Consider the following 19,603-nt stretch of genomic DNA (forward strand, 5'->3'; position numbering starts at 1 on the left):
TACAATGTGAAATCATTGTTTCAATAAAACAAAACAAAACAAAAACTAAACTAAAACAAATTTTAAAAAGGAAATCCTGATCTGATGCTTTTGGCTTAGCTTGAGCCTAGAGGCTCCGGGGCTGCTGGGTAACAAAACTTTCTAGCCAGCCCTGTTCCAGATTCCACCTCTACCAGGATGGGCCCAGGAGGAAAGAAAAGATCTTTTTAGGGAGGTCTTAGCATTAGGGGAAAACCTAGGCTCTGGGCAGCCCTGACCAGCCTGAGTTGATACCAGGGACCAAAGTCTGGTTTCAGAGTCTGGTTCCAAAGGACATTTCCAATTAGCCCCTTCAGCGGTCAGGGGTAGACAATCTCAAAGGTTCCCAGGCACCTTTGGGCGGTTGGGATCAAGCAAGAGAACAAAGGGATGGAAAGGGGGGTGGGGGGAAGTTCTGGGTTGGCTGGCTCTGGGAGGAGCCCAACGTGAAGTCACAGTCTCAGAGTGTCAGTGGCCAAGGCATCTTAGAAAGCATCCTGAGACTCGGGTCCAGAGGCCCGCCTGGGGTCACACAGCCCATAGCAACTTGATCGGGCTTGGCTTCTCGCTTCGCCCTGGGTTACAGCAGCCTCTGCTGATGGGAACCAACCCCCTTCTATCTTAGAGGTGAGGAGACCGGTTCAGAGGAGTTGAGAGCCCTGCTCAAGGTCACACAGCCTCAAGAGAGGTCCCTCTAGTTTCCCACGCAAAGCACTTTTCTCTTCCTATGCCAGGCTGGGGTTCCCTGGCAGGAGCACCCACTAAATCCAGGGCACCAGAAAACAGAAAAGTCGTGTGTGTGTGTGTGGGGGGGGGGGGGTTAAGGATGCTTAAATGTAAATACTCTCGGGACAAATTATGTAAGTCCGGTTCCCGGTCCCTCCATGGCCCCAGGGGTACAACTGGGGCAGTAAATACCCACTTCAGCACCTACCCGGGGACCCTAGCCTGGGGGACCCCGTCAAGAATCAGACTCTGCTTGGCCCATCAGGCAGTCGGCGCTGCTCCTTCCAAGGAGAACAGTTGGAGGCGCCAGGATGCGCTGCCCCCCTTTCGTCTTTTCCCCCTCTGGCTGGATAAGAAATACTAATACTAATAATGATAATAATAATTAGAATAAATAGAACCCTAAGACGCTGGGGTCTCGTTGCTATGACAACAGTAGGCACTAATGAGCTTTTCGGAGGCCGCTGCCGGGCCACCCAGCCCCGGGCGCGGGATTACTATGGATCGGGCCCTGGGAGGCGGCGGCAGCGGAGCCTCGGGGTTCCCGATGTCGCCGAACAGGAACCCAGGGCATCCAAGCGTCTCCCAGCGCGGCTCCAGAGCCCTGCCCCACGCGCACTGGCTCCCCAGCCGTCCGCGCTCCGCAGCGACTCCCAGCCTGGTCCCGCTGCTGTCCCCCGCTGTCGCCCGGTCCTGGCGACCACCACCTCGCCCCGTTCCGGCTCCCCCGACGCCGTCCTGCCCGCGATCCTCAGCACTGCGTGGACCCAGCAGCCCCGCAGCCCCGCGCCCCGCTCACCTCGTGCCCGCGCCGGTCGCTCCTCGCTATGTAGCCCGGAGCCGGCGCCCGCGGGAGCCGCCTGCAGGGGCGCGGGGCTGCCCACGCGCGCCGCCGCAACAGTTGTCCGCCAGGCTGCGGGCGCGTGGGGCTCCGGGGCTCCGGCCGCGCTCCGCCCGCTGCGCCCCACGCGCGTCCCGCGCCGCGTTCAGCTCGGCCGCCGCGCCCTCTGCTGCCCCGCGCCGGTTCGGCCTGCGCTTCTCTCTCTCTCTTCTCTCTCTCTTCTCTCTCTCTCTCTCTCTCTCTCTCTCTCTCTCTCTCTCTCTCTCTCTCCCTTCCCCCCTCCCCGCGCGTCCCAGTCGCTTCTCTTCTCCACCTTGCTTTTGCTCCGCCTTTGTTTTTTCTCCATCTCTTTCTCTCCTGCCTTTCTCCTCACCCTCCGTTTTCTTTCCTCTCATCCTTCACTTTCTTCTTGGCTTTTTACTTTTCTCTTCCCCACTCCGTCTCCCCCACCTCCTTTTCCAGTTTTTTTCTTCTCCCTTCCCTCCTCGCGCCCCCCCCACCCCCACCCCCACCCCCCCCCCCGCTTCCCAACCTCCACCAGAGGGTTCTCCTCAATCTCCCCCATCTCCTTTCCACCTGCTCCCCAGCTTGGTACCTGCTCCGAAGGACGCCAGGCACCAGCAACTGCCTGCAGGGATGCAGCCTCTCCTTACGGGTGGACAGATCCCTGCCCCGTGCAGCCCGCGACACTCTGCCCCACCCACCCTGTGCATCTCCCCAGCTCTGGCTGGGAGATCTATTCTGCTAGCCACCCCTGAGGCAGGCAGTCAAGGGCAGGGACAGACTTGGTTTGCGTTTTCCCAGCCTGCTAGACCTGGGTTTAAACCTTCACCCCATGTCTCATTCTCCCCATCACACCCCTAGTTCTGACTTCACCCCCATTTCATGGCTGACCTGCGGGTACCTGACTCCATCCTCACACTTGTGGGTCTACATTTCCCCATTGCTTGGACAACCTCGGAAAGTCCTGTGGGAGCATGTGGCAACCCAGCATTCCTCCCAGGGGACAGTCAGGATGGAGCTTCTTCACTGAATAGAGAATACCCTTGAGTATCCGGAAAAGCAGACCCCTCCCCCAAGAGCCACCCCTCCAGGCCCAACTGCTGCCACCCACATTTTGGGGTCACCTTTGACTTCTGAGACCTCAATGGAACCTCAAGGAAAAGGGAGCCGAGCACTCGATACTCTGAACTTAACTTCTTGCCATGGCACTGAGTGGTTCCTTTGGACTCTGCTGACAGACAACCAGGCTCAGAGATGTTGAGAAAGCACCTCAGGGGCATACAGCTGACAAGAGGCAGAGTCAAAGCTCACACTGAAGCCCAAGCATCTCTGTCTCCTCCACAGGTGCCTCGTTGACACGGAGGGATTCTGCCAGAACAGACTTCTTCCTCTTTCACTGCAGGCTCTTGAACCCCATGGGATGCTGGAACCTGCCTGGCTCTTTGCTGCTTTCGAGGGTAAGGGGCTCAGGGAGGCACCAGCTGGGGAGAACCAGTGTTTTCTCTCACCCAAGCCTGTGCAGGTAAGGGGTTCTGGTTCCCACATCACAGCATCCAGGCTCTGGTTCCCTTCATGGACATAGCCTGGGCTAACCTACTGGGCCCACCTGAGACTGGGGATGCCCATGGGAACTACTTCAGCCAATGGCCAGGGCACCAAAGCTGCCAAGATAGGTAAGGCCAGGCTCTGGAGAGGGCCAGAGGGTAGGCAGAGCCTGCTTGGTAATTGGGGGAGGGCAAGAAGTGTGTGTGTGTGTGTGTGTGTGTGTGTGTGTGTGTGTGTGTGGTGTGATTCCTCAGCACTCAGGGTCATGGACACAAACCAAAGCAGTTCTGTGTTCCTTCTTGCTGATGCAAACCTTCCAAAGAGGAAGTTGAGGAAGACCCTACTTCAGCTGAGGTCAAAGACAGAGACAGGGTGCTCCTCTGAGTCCTCTGTCTCACGCCATGTCAGTGTGGGGGACCACACAAATCGAAGCAACTTCAGGTCTTGGTAGGAGCAGGGTTAGGTGAGCTGGGTTCTCTGGCTCCCATTGAGACCCTGGTCCCAAGATCTCTGCAGTGAAGGCCAGTCCAGAGACACTCTAGTGTGGACAGCAAGGAAGCAGGTCAGGCTGGGAGAAGTGGGGTGTAGTGTGGGATACCCTGTGTGACATCTGATACGTGTGTGTTAGGCATGGGTATTGTGCAGTAGATGTTGTGTGTGTTGTGTCTGTGTTATATGCTATGCGTGTGTCTCATCTGTATATGTGTTGTATGGCATGGTCTGGAGTGTTTGCATGTGTTAGGTGTCATGGGACATGTGTATGGTGTGTGTGGTGTGTGCAGGGAGCCGAATGTAGCCTGCTTTGTATGTGTGTGTGCTGTGGCTGTGGGTAGCATGTTTTCTGTGTGTACATGGGTGGTGTGAATTGGATGAATGTCATGGTGTAGATCACGGTATCTGGGGGGATGCATCAACAGATATTCAGACACAAAGGGTGTATGGGATGTATGGATGTCTCACTTTGCCTGGCATTCCCACGTGGCCTCCATGCATGGCGTGTCTGTGTGCATCCCCACACGTGAGGAAGGCTGTCTTGGCGAGAGGGATCTGTGTATGGTGGCTTCTGGGAGGAGTTCCCTCCATCCCTCCAACACTGATGCTAAGCAGTCTCATGTTGTAATGAGTGTGTGCACCTGAGGACATGGTGGCTAGTGACCACTGATGCCCTGCCTCTGGCCAGCCCAATTCCGCAGGACACAGCCCAAGCCCCTGTCTCCTCCCTTGACTACTTCCTCTGCAGGCAGCCTGTGCCACCCACACTGAGGCCAGCATGGGCACATAAGGTCCCTCATACCTCCCTACACATGTACTTTCTCCACAATTACAGGGCCCGATTCTGCTTGCATCCCATTGCCCAGGTATCCCTCCTCTAAGGTACAAAATTCTTTAGCATCAGTTTCCTCATTTGTAAAGTAGGATGACCACCAGGACCAGCAAGAAGATCAATGGCAGACCGTATCATTAGGCCAACAAGCAAGTGCTGGTTTAGTGGGTCCTTGGTCCTGCCAATGCCTTCTTGTCCTCTAGGGGGAAGGAGGTCCTATCATTTGTGTAGCCCCACTCCATTTCCCTTCTTCTTGCCACTGCATCCCAGTGCCCTGTGGTTGTTTTAACAATGACCACGCTAGGAAGCCTATTCCACTCCCCACAGTTCTGAAGTTATATTTCCCTGGATCAAGGTGTGTCTGAGGCCATATTTCCCTGAGGGCTCAATGAGACGGCCCTTGCTACAGCTTCAGTCCAGCTGACCCCAGTATCCTTCAGTGGTGGCTATACTGCTGCAGCTGTATTGCTGTACCAGGGGCCACCCCAACTATCCCTGTTAACTCCCATCTCAGTACCTTAAACTTCAATGCCACTCCAAGATATTTCCTCTCTCTCTCTCTCTCCCTCTCTCTCTCTCTCTCTCCCTCCCTCCCTCCTTCTCTCTCTTTCTTTCTTTCTTTCTTTCTTTCTTTCTTTCTTTCTTTCTTTCTTTCTTTCTTTCTTTCTTATTACTTATGATAGGATCTTAAGTAGCCCTGGTTGGCTCAGACTCCCGAAAATGACCTTGAATTTTCCCGATCCTCCTGCCTCTATTCCCTAAGAGCTAGGATTATAGGCATGCACCACCATGCACAGTTTATGTGTTGGTGGGGACAGAATCTAAATATGTATGTTGGGCACACACTCTTCTAATTGAGCCACACTCCAGCCTCCCTTTCCCCCCTTTTAAATGACATTCTACTTGTTTATTTTGTATGTGCATACGTCTATGTGCACACATACCTGAATGCCATGGTGGACATGTGGAGGTCAGAAGACAACTTTCAGGAATCAGTTCTCTCCTACCACTCACTATATGGGTCCCAGGGAATAAACTCGGGTCTGTCTGGCTTGGCAGGAAGGCCTTTACCCACTGAGCAATCTTGCCAGCCCTCGAGGGACCCACCCCAAGCTCAGGAATGGGGCTGAAATGCCAAGGGGGGAAGGAGAGTGTTTCTCAGCTTCCTTCTCCCTTGCATATGCAGAGAGAGAGACAGGCTGCCAGAGCAGGGAGGACCAAGTGAAGCAGGCAGCTCGGGGTCACGCGTAGAGCCCCTCCCCCACCCAGAGTCGAGCTGGGAGGTGGGCTGGGTTCCTTCACAGCTGACCAAGCAGCTGCTCTCACCCCATCACGGCAGCACCTGCAGTGGGGAGCCCTGCTCTGCACCCCAGCACCACCCTCATCCTCCGGCCTTATTTACTACATCTCTGCCTTCGGGAGGCCTGCTCCCCCGCAAAAGCAACTGCTCACCGGGCAGGCGAGCGAGCGGCAGGCGGGCCGGCCTGGCGATGACTCATGCTCTCTCCGCGGAGTGCAGCCTTTTCAAAGGGCTGGCTGGGGAGGAAGCTAAATTTAAAGCCAGGCTTCCCGAGAAGATCACCTGCCACGTCAAAATCGCTGCCATTTAATTAGAAGTTGGGGGCATAAGGCTTCCACCCTGCTCTCTCTGGAATCCTCCTGGGGAAGGCTGAGGGGGAGGCAAAGCCCCAGGGGGCAAGAGCCAGCTGGCTCCCCAGCTGTGACACGTCCCTTTGTTCCTTCCCCCAGACTTCCTTCAGGGAGTGGTCCCCACCTTCCAGGGACCATCAGTCTCTTCCTTCCTCCTCTTCAAGGGTTCTAACCCTGGGCATGTAGAACAGGGCTCAAGAGGTCTAGAGGTCCCTGTTCCCCCAAGAAAGGATAAGGCTGTATCAGGCCTCAGCTCTGTCCTCAGACAAATGCTGGACCAGGGGACTTTCCATGGGACTTTCTGATCTTTTCATGGAGGGGGTAGGGGCACCTGTTGCCTTGTTTATCCACAGAGAGTGAGAGATCTTTGCTGGAACAAGTACTTGGAGGAGCCCTGGAAGGCTTCCTGGTGGAAGGTAGAGACTCTGAGGTGAAAGCTACCCAGATAAAGCCTATTGACCTTCCACTTTGGACAGCTAACTGCATGTTTGTTTCCCAGTCTCTTCTGGAGCCACGCAGATCACAGCACAGCCCTGGCTTCTCTGTGCTGTAGGAACAGAGCTGCCAAAGTCAGGCTGCCCAGAGACTTGGGAAGCCACGTAGAGCATCAGCTCTCCACTGATGCTTCGGGGGGGGGGGTGGTCGGGGTTGGGGTCGTCGGGGGTGGGAGGAGGCACACATTCCCTCACTTCGCTTATCCGGGGGTGGGGGGAACACGCAACTGGCTGACCGGGTCAGGTACACAGAAATGAGCAAGCTACAGATGCCACAGCCATCTTGGGGACTTGGGAGCTCAGACTTAGAGAACTGACCTGGGGATCCAGAAAGCTTCCCAATCCACAGGCCCTAAAGAATGGTCAAAGACCTGGCTGCCTATACCAGGACTAAACGAAGATGCCCAGTTCTCTGTTCTCTCCTCTCCTGCTCCCTTCTGACTGCAGCTGTGACAACCATGCTAGCCCTGAAGGAGGTGAGGCAGGACAGCTCCCAGTCCTCACAGCTAAGGCCCACCCAGGTCCAAGATGGATCTAGGATCTTCCTCTCTCCACAGACCTGGGGCTATGTGCCAAGGAAGAAGGAGGAGGGAGGGTGCAGACATTACTAAGGATATTGATCTGTTGCATGCAAGATGAGGAGGCTATGGGGTTTGAAGATTGTGCCCTATGAGCCCTTAGAAGCGGAGGCTATCCCCAATATCCCAGTGTGGGAGGGGCTGGGTATGAGATAGACAGGTGCTGTTGAGGTTCTCCAGGCAAGAAGGGGAGGGGCTGTGGATACTCTGGTCCCAGCAGGGAGGCAGGTCCCTGATTCCATCTGAGGATACCACTTTCTCTGACAGCCTGTGTAGCCAGAAAGGGGACCCCAGAAGCCAGTTGGATATCTACCTGCTGACCATAAGGCCACAAAGGAATGCTGATGGTATGCTCAGTGTAACTTTCTAACCAGCATACTCATGCCTGTGGCTTCTACAGAGATCCTGCCTGGTAGTTCATCTTTCCTGCTACAACAGGATAGTAGCAGCACAGATCTGACTTATCTATCTCCCCTTGCTATACAGACCTGTGGTCTAGCCTGCTGAATGGAGTGGGCCCTGCTCTGGGAAACAAAGGCCCTGGCCCTGCCAGTTCAGATGCAAGGGTCCCCAAGCTCCCAGTTTACTGTGGTGACTAAGTCAGGCCCTGCTATGTGGGACATAAAGCTACCAAGGTATATCTTCCTCTAGGGTCAGTGGGGAGCCAAGGGACAGGCCACCCTCTTCATTACCCCAAACTGAAAAGCAAGAGCCCCTAGGGGTTAGTGTCATGCCTCAGTTTCCCTATCTGTGCCATCACTGATAGTTCTCTGTCCTCCCCCACCCCAACATATACCCAGGAAGTGCCAGGTTCCATTCTCAGGATAGAAAGCACATCAATTTGCGACAAGCCCAGGGAAGGTGTTGTTACAGCCTGTCTTCACAAATAACTTCCCAGGTGACAAGTTGACAATAGGGACAAGCCAAGGTGTGGGGTTGGTTCCATGAAGGCTTTGGTGACACTCTGAACTCTGGGCCTGAGCCATAGCTCAACTTGTGCATGCTAGGGTCTCCTAAAGCCCCGCTTCTCTGTACTTATTCCCGACAGGGACCTGTGCTGACAGAGGGGAGGCCAGCCCAGGCCTTGGGGATGTCAGTTTGTATCAGCAATGGTAACCTCCTTCATTTGGTCCACATGGGTTTGGATTCTCCACAGCTGGTGGCTCTCACAGCTCATCTTCCCAGAGAACCAGCACAGATCCAAAGCAGAGACCATACAAGTGAATAGGGTATTCATCAGCTGGCTTGACAGAACCTGACCTTCCCGCAGCCATGACTCTCCTCGGCAGACCCAGAATTCCTGTGCCAGCATAAGGCTAATCACAGCCCTGGCACAAGCAGAAACCTTCCCAGCTCACCAAGTGTCCTTGAGAAGTACAGGGACCAGGGCCAGGGACAACCTGGTTCTTAGACTGTAGGAAGGGGGCTCAGAGAAATGGTATAATAGGCCCCAGGCCACACAGCTCAGATGCTGGGCAAGAGGGGCATTCTGAGGATTCCCAATGGCCTGGGATATCACTTCTAGGCATTGGGGGTTCTGTCTTAGAAGATTAGCAAGGGTCCTTGCTCTCCAAGCCAGTTGTCCATTCTGTATGGGCTGAGTAAGGCGTTACTGACCAGAACAGGGGTCTGGGCTTGACTGTGTGACCTCATATCACAAGATGATGCTCTGCCTCCCTCTCTGACCTGTTTGTTGGGGCAGGAAATTGTCCTCTAGGGTTAGGTGAGAGGGTGGGCTCAAGACCACATCCATTTAACTGAAGCCAGGTAGGGCGATATGGTTCCCCGCCCCCTGCAACACCACACTCAGATGCTCCCCACAAATCTGTCATGGAAGCCACTTCTGAGTTTCTGTAAGAGAACAGAGCAAGCTCAGAGAGGCTAATTGCATAGAGCCACAGAGTTGGGACCACAATTCCCACTCCAGGCTGTTACCCTTGACAGAGCAGAAGGCCCTTGAATGGGGCCATGTCTGCCTCTGCCTTCCAAACCTCAGTTTCCCAGATTGTTCCATGCTTACTTGCCAACCAACAGTGCAAGGTTCTGGCAGGCTCACTTTTGATGGCTTCTGGACAGCTCTGCCCAGGCACGGGGATGCAGGATACAGGCCATCCAGGGTTCAGTGGCACAAGTCCTGGGGTCCTACAGGGTTCCAAGTCCCTTTAACGTGCTAAACTGTTGGCTGGGCCTCCTCAGACACCTTCATCACTGAAAAATTGTGTTAACACACAGCCTAGGGAGTGAATGGCCCAGGGAGCCAAGGGCTTGGGTTCTATTCTGGGGAGGCTCCTGGTAGAGAGCCAGCCATGAGCCGGGCAGCAGGGCAGAGTCACGGTCCAGGCCAACTGACCACTGGCCAGCCATAGTAGCTTACATACGTGAAGATTCTCAACTTACAAAAGATCTGATAGGGTGTGAAGTAGGAGGCTGAGGGAGGGTGTGTCATGGGCAAGGGTTTAGGGACGCCTACAGGTCACATCAGAGGGTTTTCCTAGCTGACCCACCAGCTCAACCTTCGGAACAGGAGAATGAAAGGAAATGTAGCCGTTCAGAGCCTGGGTCCGTGCACCTCACCCAGGCCTTGCCTCTGCACAGGTTTCCTCATGAATCCCACTGGCTCACCAAAACAATATATTATCTATGCATACAAAGAATAGGGAGGACTAGGAAGGTTAAGTATCTCTGAAGGTCTCATAGCTGGTGATCAGAAGATGGCAACCTGCGCTGTATTAAATCACAGCAGCATCCTTTGTGTAGAGAAAAGTGGAGCCCTACCCTGGAGACCTAGGGATGCCCTGACCTAGCCCTCCCCACCTAACCTTTGCACCTTGGGGCCAGAGCTATGTGGACAGACTCATTCACGGTTGGCGCCCAGTCTCCGTTGACTTCTGAATTCCAGGCTAAAGAAGACAGACTGATTCCTGCCCCAAAGCACTATGGGAGCATCCTGGAACCACCTGCCAAGATGGAACCAAGAGTCAGAGCCCACCAGCGAGGCTGAGACTCTAACTACAGATGAGGAAGTTGAGAAAGAGTACTTAGGGGTTTGCCCTTCTTTGAGGTGTCATGCATCCTTCATGTCCTTTCCAGATGTAACAGCTACTAAGTAAGTCCAGGCCTCTGGGTCTGCCACTTCCCAGGAACATGTCACTCGGGACAAGTCGCTTTCCTCAGTAAGCTCATCTTGGAAGCAGACTCATCATCGTTTCTTCTTCCCAGAGACCCTGAGATGTGGCTGTATCTACCAGGGCCTTGGCAAGATGCAGGGATGCTGCTGCCCATCACCATCTCCAGCTATGTAGAGGCTCATGCCCAGAGCTTGTCTCTTCACTTGCTTCAGCTTCCCTGTTTGGAGGGCTACCAGTTATGCGACAACATTACCATCGATGACAATATGGTCACTTGATGACAGGGATGCTGCTAAGAATAAGGGCACTAGGGGGCATGTCACAGGACAAGCGATGGCATCAAGAGATGGCAAGGCTGTCGCTGGCCCCTATCAACTTCCCCTTCTTGAGCAGAGAGTGCACGATCCACAAGAATAGTGTCAAGTCAGGCAGCACTAGTTACACAGGCACTCAAAGCCACCACCCAGGGCCTGGAGCCCATCGATGCACTGGCCACATGCTCACTACTCCCAGCACTACAGATTCATGGGAACCTTACTGCCTGCTGTGTCACTAGGTGATAAGAGCTTTTCACTGTCTTAATCCTATGCGGCAGACATCCGAACAAGATGTCTTCACTTTATTTGTGACCGTAGCCAAAGCTGCTGTTTGGGCCATGTATTGGGTACCACTCAAGCAGAAGCCAGATGTCACCAGCACAACCGTGAGGTGGCCTCCTTCATTGCCACTTCCTCCTCACAAGCGAGCCAAGGCTGAGACACAGTGTGTTTTGGGCTATGACCCGGCACCCTTTCTTGTTCTATGACCAGGGCCCAATGAAAGCAACTTACGGAAGGGTTTGACTTGGCTCACAGTTTAGGGTCCAGTCCATCAAGGTCACAAAGGCATGGAGATCAGGAATGTGAGACAGATGCTCATTCTGTTCCCATGGGAAGTTGAGAGTGATAACATGCTGGTCTTCAGCCTGCCCTTTTCATTCAGCCCAGAACCCCAGCCCAGGGAATGGTATTGCTCACACTCAGGATGAGCCTTCCCTCCTCAGTGAAACCTCTCTGGAAACACTCCAAGAGACAAACTCAGGGGTGCATCTCCATGGTGATTCTAAATCCAGTCAAGTTGACGGTGGAGAGATGAGTCGTTGCACCTCACCCCTCACATACTTGACACAAACACATCACTGTAAACCACAGCATCCCTCCCTGGCCCATAAGGCCTCCCTTCCACCACAAAATGGAAGATGCATTTTGTCCATCTCTGAGAGTCCCCATAAGCTTTACAAGTTTAAAACACTGCTTGAAAGCACAAAGTACTTCTGAGACCCAGGCAATCTCCTACCCGTGAACCCCTACAAAAAACAAAAAATAGTCACATATCTCTAATAGTGTTATAGAACGAATGTTCTCATTCCAAAGGGGCGGAAGGGGAACCCAGCAAGGAAGGCCAGACGCAAGCAAGACTCGGATCCACTGAGCCACGCTCTGCAGATCCATATCTGGCATCTGGGACTCAGGATGGAATTCTCTGCATACCAACACCCTTGGGCCACCTCTGCCCCTCTAGTTCTGCTGCCTAGCACATCTGACCCCTCTGCTGGGCCAGCTTCACTCTGTGCCTGTAGCTTTTCTCAGTGGATAGCCCATGATCTTAGCATCTCCACTCTCCATGAATCTTCATGGCAATTTAGACTTCATCTTCACAGTTTCATGCAATGGCCTCTCAGGCCCTTCTTGCAAGGACCCTGACCCTAATCTAAGTGGCCTTCTGCAATCTCCATGGAAGTCATTGTAAGACCTTTACTTTTGTATTGTTTATGCCTGTAAAAACATCTGGGCCATGCTGCCAGCTCGAGACATAGTCCAGCCCTTTTAGACCACAGATAATCTACACACATCTTCAAGGCTGACTCTGGAGTGGGGATCCCTGTGGGGGCCACCTCAGCTCAGTCACTCTCCTTTCAAATTAATTTGCATTTCTACTGGACCCTTTAATGGGTGGAGCCTTGACCTCAGGGGCCTCTTTCCCAGGAGTCCCAGTGGAGATGGGAGCTGCTTCCTCTGAGCCTTCTTGTCTGCACTGTCAGCTCTCTCTTTTTCTCCTCTTTGACAAATTGCAGGTGTCCCCATTCTTTCTCATGCCCAGGTTACTTTCTGTTACTGTAGACCTGGATAGAAGCATTGAGCAGTTACCACGTCAAGCCCTGGCACTTTGCTGTCTCAAAATTCCGCCACCTAACAAATCCACCCTTTATTTTTGAGTCCAGTCTCATCCAAGTTCTCAGGACTCAGGCAGAATGAAGCTGGATTCTTTGCCTAATATGTGGGCTCTAGCGCAGTTCCTGATAGAGTCCCGCTGGCCCTCCAAAACTGCCTGATCCCACCAGGCTCAGCTTACAGCTCTCTCTAGGGCTCCTCAGCCTATAGCTCCAGACTGCTCCACACGCCTCCCACAAACCATCCCCAAACCCTGAAAACCTCACGCTCAGGTTTATCAAAGCCCTACTTCTTAGCAACAATTTTCTATTTTTGGCACTTTTTTTTTGTGGCTCTGACCAAATACTCGAAAGGAATCAGGTAAAGAAGGGACGGAGGGAAAGAGAGTGGGAGGGAGACTCATGGATTAAGAAAGGACAGATTCTGTGATAGTGGGGAAGGCAGCAGGAGTGTGGGTCAGCGGGTCACATGGCATCTGCAGTCCGGAAGTGGATTGGCGGGAGGAAATGCTGGTGCTCAGCTCACATCTCCTATTCATTCATTCATTCATTCATTCATTCATTCAGGGACTCAAGACCATGAGATGGTGCCTCCCACATCCAGGGTGAGCTTTCTCAGTGAAACCCTTGGAAAACCCTCGCGGACACACCCAGGGTTGTGCTTCTGTGTCTTTCCGATCTAGTCAAGTTGACAGTGAAGGTTTTATTATTTATTTACTTATTTATTTATTTGATGAATGAATGTGTGGGAGTACACTGTTGCTGTCTTCAGAAGAGGACCTCCAATTCCCATTACAGATGGTTGTCAGCCACCATGTGGTTGCTGGGCATTGAACTCAGGACCTCTGGAAGAGCACTCAGCACTCTTAACCACTGAGCCATCTTTCCAGCCCAACAAAAAGATTAGCTTTCATATTTGTAGAGCTAAGATCCTTCCATCCCTATGAGAGACAACCTTGGCCAATGTGGGGGCTCCGCAGCCGAACCTGGCATAGCAGGAGAGACAGCAGAAGCAATAGGAAAGGTAGGGGAAAGGGTGAGGATGCCCAGGATCTCCCCAGTGGGTGTCAGAAAGGCCTGAGGAGCCTCCCCAAGGTCCCTTCCCAAAACTGGAGTTGGGACTTAAAGCAGGAGGTTTGTGCAGTGGCACGGGGGGTTGGTCTGAGAATGACAAGAGGGACCCACCCTTGCCACTTCAGGTTTGCTCCCTATCACCAGCATGTTGGCCTGACGGAGCAAAGATCATCTTCTCTGTCTTCCAACTCTCATCTCTTAGCTACGACTTTCATACGCTCCCCTTGACCCTGTGGTAGTCGGCAAGTCTTACCCCAACTCCAGTCTCTGGCCCCTGAGTCATCAATTAAATATAGCCTGAAGATGAATATGAAACTCTGCTCCAAAGCGCCACTCTCCTGCTCACAACCCTTCCTTAGCTCCCCTCTGCCCTCAATTAAGGCCTACAGTGTACCCGCTGATCTACAACCAGAAGGTATTCTCCTAGCCTTGTGAAGATGGGTCCTCCAGGGCACAGGACCCAGCACTGTGTTCTTTGCTAAGACTCTTCTCAAGTCCCTGTTAGTCTTGGGTTGCTTCAGCCCTTTGATTCCTGTGAACTCCATCCAGGGCACCTGCATCATTTAGGCCATCTGCCTGTCCCAGCCCTAAGCATGGAGTCTGTCTATGCTTATAGGTCGCCAACAGGAGGACTCAGTGCCCCCAGTTTGCTGGTGTCACAGGGATCTGTGTGTGCCAGGCTCCAGAGTACCCTTGCAGGCCCAGGCTCAGTGACTCTTTCCAGAAGAAGGAGCATGTGGCAACCCTCAAAGCTCCCAGGCTGTCCTGTCCAGCCCAGCCATTGTGCAACTTGATGCTGGTGGTTCATTAGCGAGCACACTTGCCGCTGGCCTCAGACCTTTGTCCTCTCCCTTTGAATGTATCCCCAAGCTCAATTACTTTTTCCTATACCCCGAATGCTGAGACTCTTCCCCTCGGCAGATGGGAAGTCTTTTTTTTTTTTTTTTTTTTGTAAAATAGATGTAATGAACGTTACATGATATTAGGATTCTCTCTCTTCAGATTTGTGGCTTCCCCACTAACCCACAGGTGGGCTGGGGGAATTCATCAGGGTTGTCAGCACGCCATGCTGTTGTTATAAATCCACAAACAAGATCACTGCCTCCACATCTCTGCAGTGTCACTAGAAAGATAACAAAATAACTGAAACAGAGTTCCTGCAAGTTACTGGATCTGCTCAGGGGACAATGGAAACTCAAAACTTCCCTCCTCCAGGAAGCCTACCAGGCCTGGCCAGTCCACTCGGTGTGGCCTCATATTTTGCTCCTTCCTTCTGTCTGTAGAGCGGGTAGGCCTGGCTTCCATGAAGAGAAGAGAGGCCTCACTATGGATTCAGATTTCTGTGTCTGTACATCCATGGAAATGATGACAAGGTTATGTGTTTGAGTAGGGGAATGCAGGAATGAGTAAATGGTAGTTAGGGAGATGGATATGAGGGTGAATAGATGAATAGGTGTGTGGGTGGATACAAAGGGGTGTGTGTGTGTGTGTGTGTGTGTGTGTGTGTGTGTGTATTGGTAGATAGGTGGGTGAATAGATGGATGGAAAGTTGAGTGGATAGATGGATAGAATGGGTGAATGGATAAATGGAAATATGGGTGAATGAAAGGATGAATGGGTGGAGAGATAAAAGGATGATGGATGGATAGGTGGTTGGATGGATAGATGGATGGATGGGTGAATGGATAGATGGATGGAATGGGTGAATGAATGAATGGAAAGATGGGTGGAAAGGTAGGTGGGTGAATGGATGGATGGATGGATGGATGGATGGATGGATGGATGGATGGATAGGTGAATGGAAAGATTGGTGAATGAATGGATGGACGGGCGGATAGATAGATGGATGATAAATGGATGGATAAAGGTGAAGTAGAAACTTAAGGGTTCTTTAGGTTAGATGATGTTTGCTGGGGCAAACACATTTAGAAACATTTCACTGAAGTAGACACTGGCAAAAAGCTAAGGCAGACTCATGAAGGAATCTTTAGCTGAAGCAGACACAGGAGAAAGGATGTTCTGCTAAAGTAAGCACGTGAAAGGACACGTGATGAAGGATTCTTCAATAACAACACATGATTGGTCCACCTTACATTGTGCAGTTGGGCTGCATTTGTTGGGACTCCATAAAGAGAAACTCACCAAAAACAAAACAAAACAAAACAAAACAAAACAAAACAAAACAAACAAACAAAAAACCTGGTGATGTGCTGCAGTGTCTTGCCCCTCCATCTCCGGCATAGCCATCATCTCCATTTAAAATCAGCACAACCTCTCCAGGGCCTATGGCCAGCACCTGGTAGTGATCTTAGCTTCTTCTGTGGCTTAAAAACCTGCCCCAGCCACACAGGAGGATGGGAGTAATGCCAGTTTGTGCTGTGTCCTGTGGACTAACCAAGAGAGGCGGCGGTCTACACTTTTGTTACTATTATCACAGAACTGGGACCCAAAGCCAGGGTCTCACACATGCTAAGAAAGTGCTCCACTGTGAACCACAACCCCAGCCTTGATTTTAATTTTTATTTAGAGACAGGATCTCACTAAATTCCTCAGATTGTCCCTCCACTCTCTGTGTATCCCAGGATGGCCTGAAACTTGCCCGTCTCTGTCTCAACCTCTTGCTTGGGTAGCTGACATTATAGACCTGCACCATCCACCATCCACCATCCACATTGGGCTGTAATATGGCTGCCTTCCCCACCAAATGGTGGGCTTCTGGAAAATAAGACCCCAGCCTCCTTGCTTCCTCAGGGATGCATGGTTACATCTGACAAGTATCCATGGGGTGCCTGAGGGATGGACACCCCAGTGAGTATGAACTATCCTAAGACATAGTCCAGGCCACACTAGCTATTGAAGAATGGTGACCAAATAGTGAGATCATGGATCATGTCTAAATGATGGCAAATGGGACAAGGCACAGGGCCAAGTGCGCCCCACTCTCACCTGGCTGTTCACCTATGCCAGTTGCTAAGCCTTGAGTATCCTCCCCTTCTGGAGCAGGGCAAACCCACTGCCTAAGTCTTCCATCAGAGTATCCCAACCAAAGTCAACTGCCTCCCAGGAGTAGAAGGTGACATTGTTCTACAGCTCAATGATCTGAAGCTGGCCTCGGACACAGCAGTCCCATAACCCACCCCTGCTGTGTGTCATGTCTCCCCACAGTGTAGACAGCTGCTGCTGGAGGCTCTGAGCACATGGCTAAGCCCTGCCAGCTGTTGAGAGACAGGAGAGGCCACTTTCAAATGTGCTGAGTCAGCACCTGGTTGTTATTCCTATTCTGAAGTCTCTAGGATAAGGACACCCTTCTGCCACTTACGAAGGGGTGACCTTAAGCCTGTTGCCCAGAAGAACCTGGCCTTGCCTGGCTTCAGGGTGTGACTCCTTACTAACCTTGATTCTGTTCCCATTGAGTGACCTGAGGATGGGAGCCCCCACTCAGCCTCCATGCAGACCTGCAGCTATCCAGCCTTGCTAGCTGCATGATTGACCTCTCATATCCACTTGCAGAAACAGGAAGGGCTACCAGCTGAGGGCTTCCCCAAGCCCCAGGCCTGGAGAAAAGCTCAGGTCAGACAGTCCTGGAGCTGGTGACTTTGGAGGAGTCCCTGCACCTCTCTCAGACTCCTGTCCTGCATCAAATGGGACAGTTGCTTTGGTGATGGTGTTTGGAGAATGGAAAGTGGCCCTTGCTCACTGTGTCTGAGAACAGGGGAACCCTGGGGATGTTCCAGAACAAGAGACCAACAATTACTTTCTGAGCTGGAGAAGACAGTCTGCATTAGCTGCCACTCCTGGTAGGATGCTTCCCCCTCCTAGAGGCTGCCAAACATCCTCTGGAGCTCTGCTTGGGGACATGTGTGAGTCCGGGACTGTCCTAGGATTTCAACACCTTGCAGGTGGTGTAGCCCCACGAGTGACAAATTCAGACAAAACAGACCCTCCAGCCCTACCTCAGTCCCTGATGGAGCTCTGTGTCTGGAACTTGTCTAGAGGCTGTGCAGCAAGTGACAAAGGTTTGCCCTTCAGAAGAGTCTGTGGCCGAAACAGAGAAAAGAACATCCTAAATGGAAATAGGAAGAGGTCTTTCTTCACGCTAGCCCCAAGGGATAATGCACTGACTGTACCTTTTCTGATACAGAAACTGGCCCCGTTACATCAGTCTGCATCAGAAATGCCCCAGAGGCTTCTAGGAATGAGGAGGTCCAGGGATGCCGATGGGGAAAACATGGAGGTGAAATGGAAACGTCAGGTTTCTTTGAAAATTCAGTTGTGTCAGAGGGGGCTTTGCTGGGACAAACATGTTGAAGGAGTGTTTTCCTGAAGCAGACACAGGTGAAAGGATGTTTTGCTAAAGCAAGCATGTGAAAGGACTCTCGATGGAAGAACTCTTCGCTAACAACATGCATGTAATGGTCCACCTTACATTGAGTAGTTGAGCTGCATTTGTCAGGACTCCATAGAGAGAAACGCACCAAAAAACTTCTGGTGGTGTGCTGCCGGCTTCTTGCCACTTCCGTGGTCTCAGGCTGATTGGCAGAGTGGTGTCAGCTGATACAGACTCACCTGAGTTTTGCTAAGACAGACTCACGTGGTGAGGCAAGACCTGGGGAGGACACGTGATGTTTGGAGGGAGTATAAATAGGACTCGGCAGACAGTGACGGAGGGTTGCTGGCGTAGCTAGCTTTGCAAAGCTTTGTTGGTCCTAGTCTTTGCTGATCTTCACTTCATTGAGAGAAGCACAGCAGAGAACTTCTCCTGGTGTCCCTGCAGGTCTCATTCGCTCCTGTTGGCTGACTCCTGCCAGTTCGGCAGAGGCCTGGCTGTTTCTGCTAGGTCACATCGCTGCTGCTGATTCATGTTTGCTATCCCGACACTACTGAACTGGGCTGCTGGTATATTCGTGAAGTGTCTGTGAGTGGATCGAGCTGCCGCTGCTGATTCCTGTGAACTGAACTGCCAATTTCCCGACAATGCAGACAGGATTTGCTCCACAGAACCATTTCTAAGCAAGCCCACTTCCCCTGTATCCTGATGACCTTTCTTTCCCACTACCTCTGATGGGTGGTAGGCTAAAAGGGGAGATTAAAGCATTTAAGAGCCATTATTAAAAGTAGGGACTGAGCCAGGAGATGGTGGCACACGCCTTTAATCCCAGCACTTGGGAGGCAGAGGCAGGCGGATCTCTGAGTTCGAGGCCAGCCTGGTCTACAGAGTGAGTTCCACGACAGCCAGGGCTATACAGAGAAACCCTGTCTCGAAAAAAGAAAAACAAAAACAACAACAACAAAAAAATAGGGTCTGAAAAATCTAAAGCTTACATGGAGGACCCTACAGGTGGGCTACCTGGAAGCCTGCATTGATGATGGCAGGTCACAGCCAGCAGAGGCCTCGGGGTAAGGGACTTCTGCAGCCAACTGTTTCTAACTGGCCACTGACTGAGCAGATTGGGGGAATCCAAGGACAGGGTATTAGAGCAATGGTATACCTGACTACTCAGCCCTCCATGTTCCCTGTATGGCACCAAGCCAGTCCACAGGCTCCTTCTTTCTAAAACAGAAAAAAAAAAAGTTCCAACCTAGGGCTAACTGGATTGGCTCATAGGAGCCTTCCCAAGATGCTGGTGTCTCATCAAGACCCAACCCGGATGTCTTCCCTTCTGTACTTTTCCTCTTGTCATCAGTTGCTTAGCCCAGTGGCCTCCTCCCAGCCCCTGGGCAACTTGCTTTTTATCCTTGTTACAAAGTTACCCTTTGATCTAGGTTTGATCTTCAGAGTGGGTAGTCACTGGTGAGTCTATGTGGGCCTCCCATAAGCCTTAGGGACAAGGCAGCAGATGGATACACCCCCAGGGACCACTTTGAGGGCAGCAATTGCCCGGGGCTCTGGAACCTGGGTGGAACCCACGGCAGGTGGCTCTCAGTCAGGCACTGAAATTCTCTCTTTTCATTTATCAGCACCTGGGAATCTAATCACAGAGTCACTGGTTAGCAGGAGAGGGCTGCTTGGTGG

General features: G+C 52.2%; 1 protein-coding gene and 1 long non-coding RNA gene across 5 annotated transcripts in view; one reads left to right on the plus strand and one right to left on the minus strand.

Annotated features, from left to right (window-relative positions):
- The window catches only part of Shisal1 (shisa like 1), a 103,658-nt gene that overhangs the window by 65,616 nt on the left and 18,439 nt on the right, over positions 1-19,603 (minus strand). For 2 of the 4 annotated variants that reach the window (NM_001374162.1, NM_001347543.2), the window contains exon 1: positions 1,544-1,756. The exons of 1 other annotated variant lie outside the window; for it this stretch is intronic. The gene's annotated coding sequence lies outside the window, so the exon portion shown is untranslated. Of the gene's footprint in view, positions 1-1,543; positions 1,757-2,180; positions 2,243-19,603 lie in introns of those variants that run through there. One more of the 4 variants, NM_001163145.2, reaches the window with a different exon arrangement.
- Gm33830 lies at positions 457-18,688 on the plus strand. Its single transcript, XR_384293.3, has 3 exons — positions 457-645; positions 2,933-3,045; positions 18,365-18,688. It is a non-coding gene; the product is annotated as a predicted gene, 33830 (long non-coding RNA).

This window comes from Mus musculus, chromosome 15, assembly GCF_000001635.26.
Source record: "Mus musculus strain C57BL/6J chromosome 15, GRCm38.p6 C57BL/6J".
Classification (NCBI taxonomy): domain Eukaryota; kingdom Metazoa; phylum Chordata; class Mammalia; order Rodentia; family Muridae; genus Mus; species Mus musculus.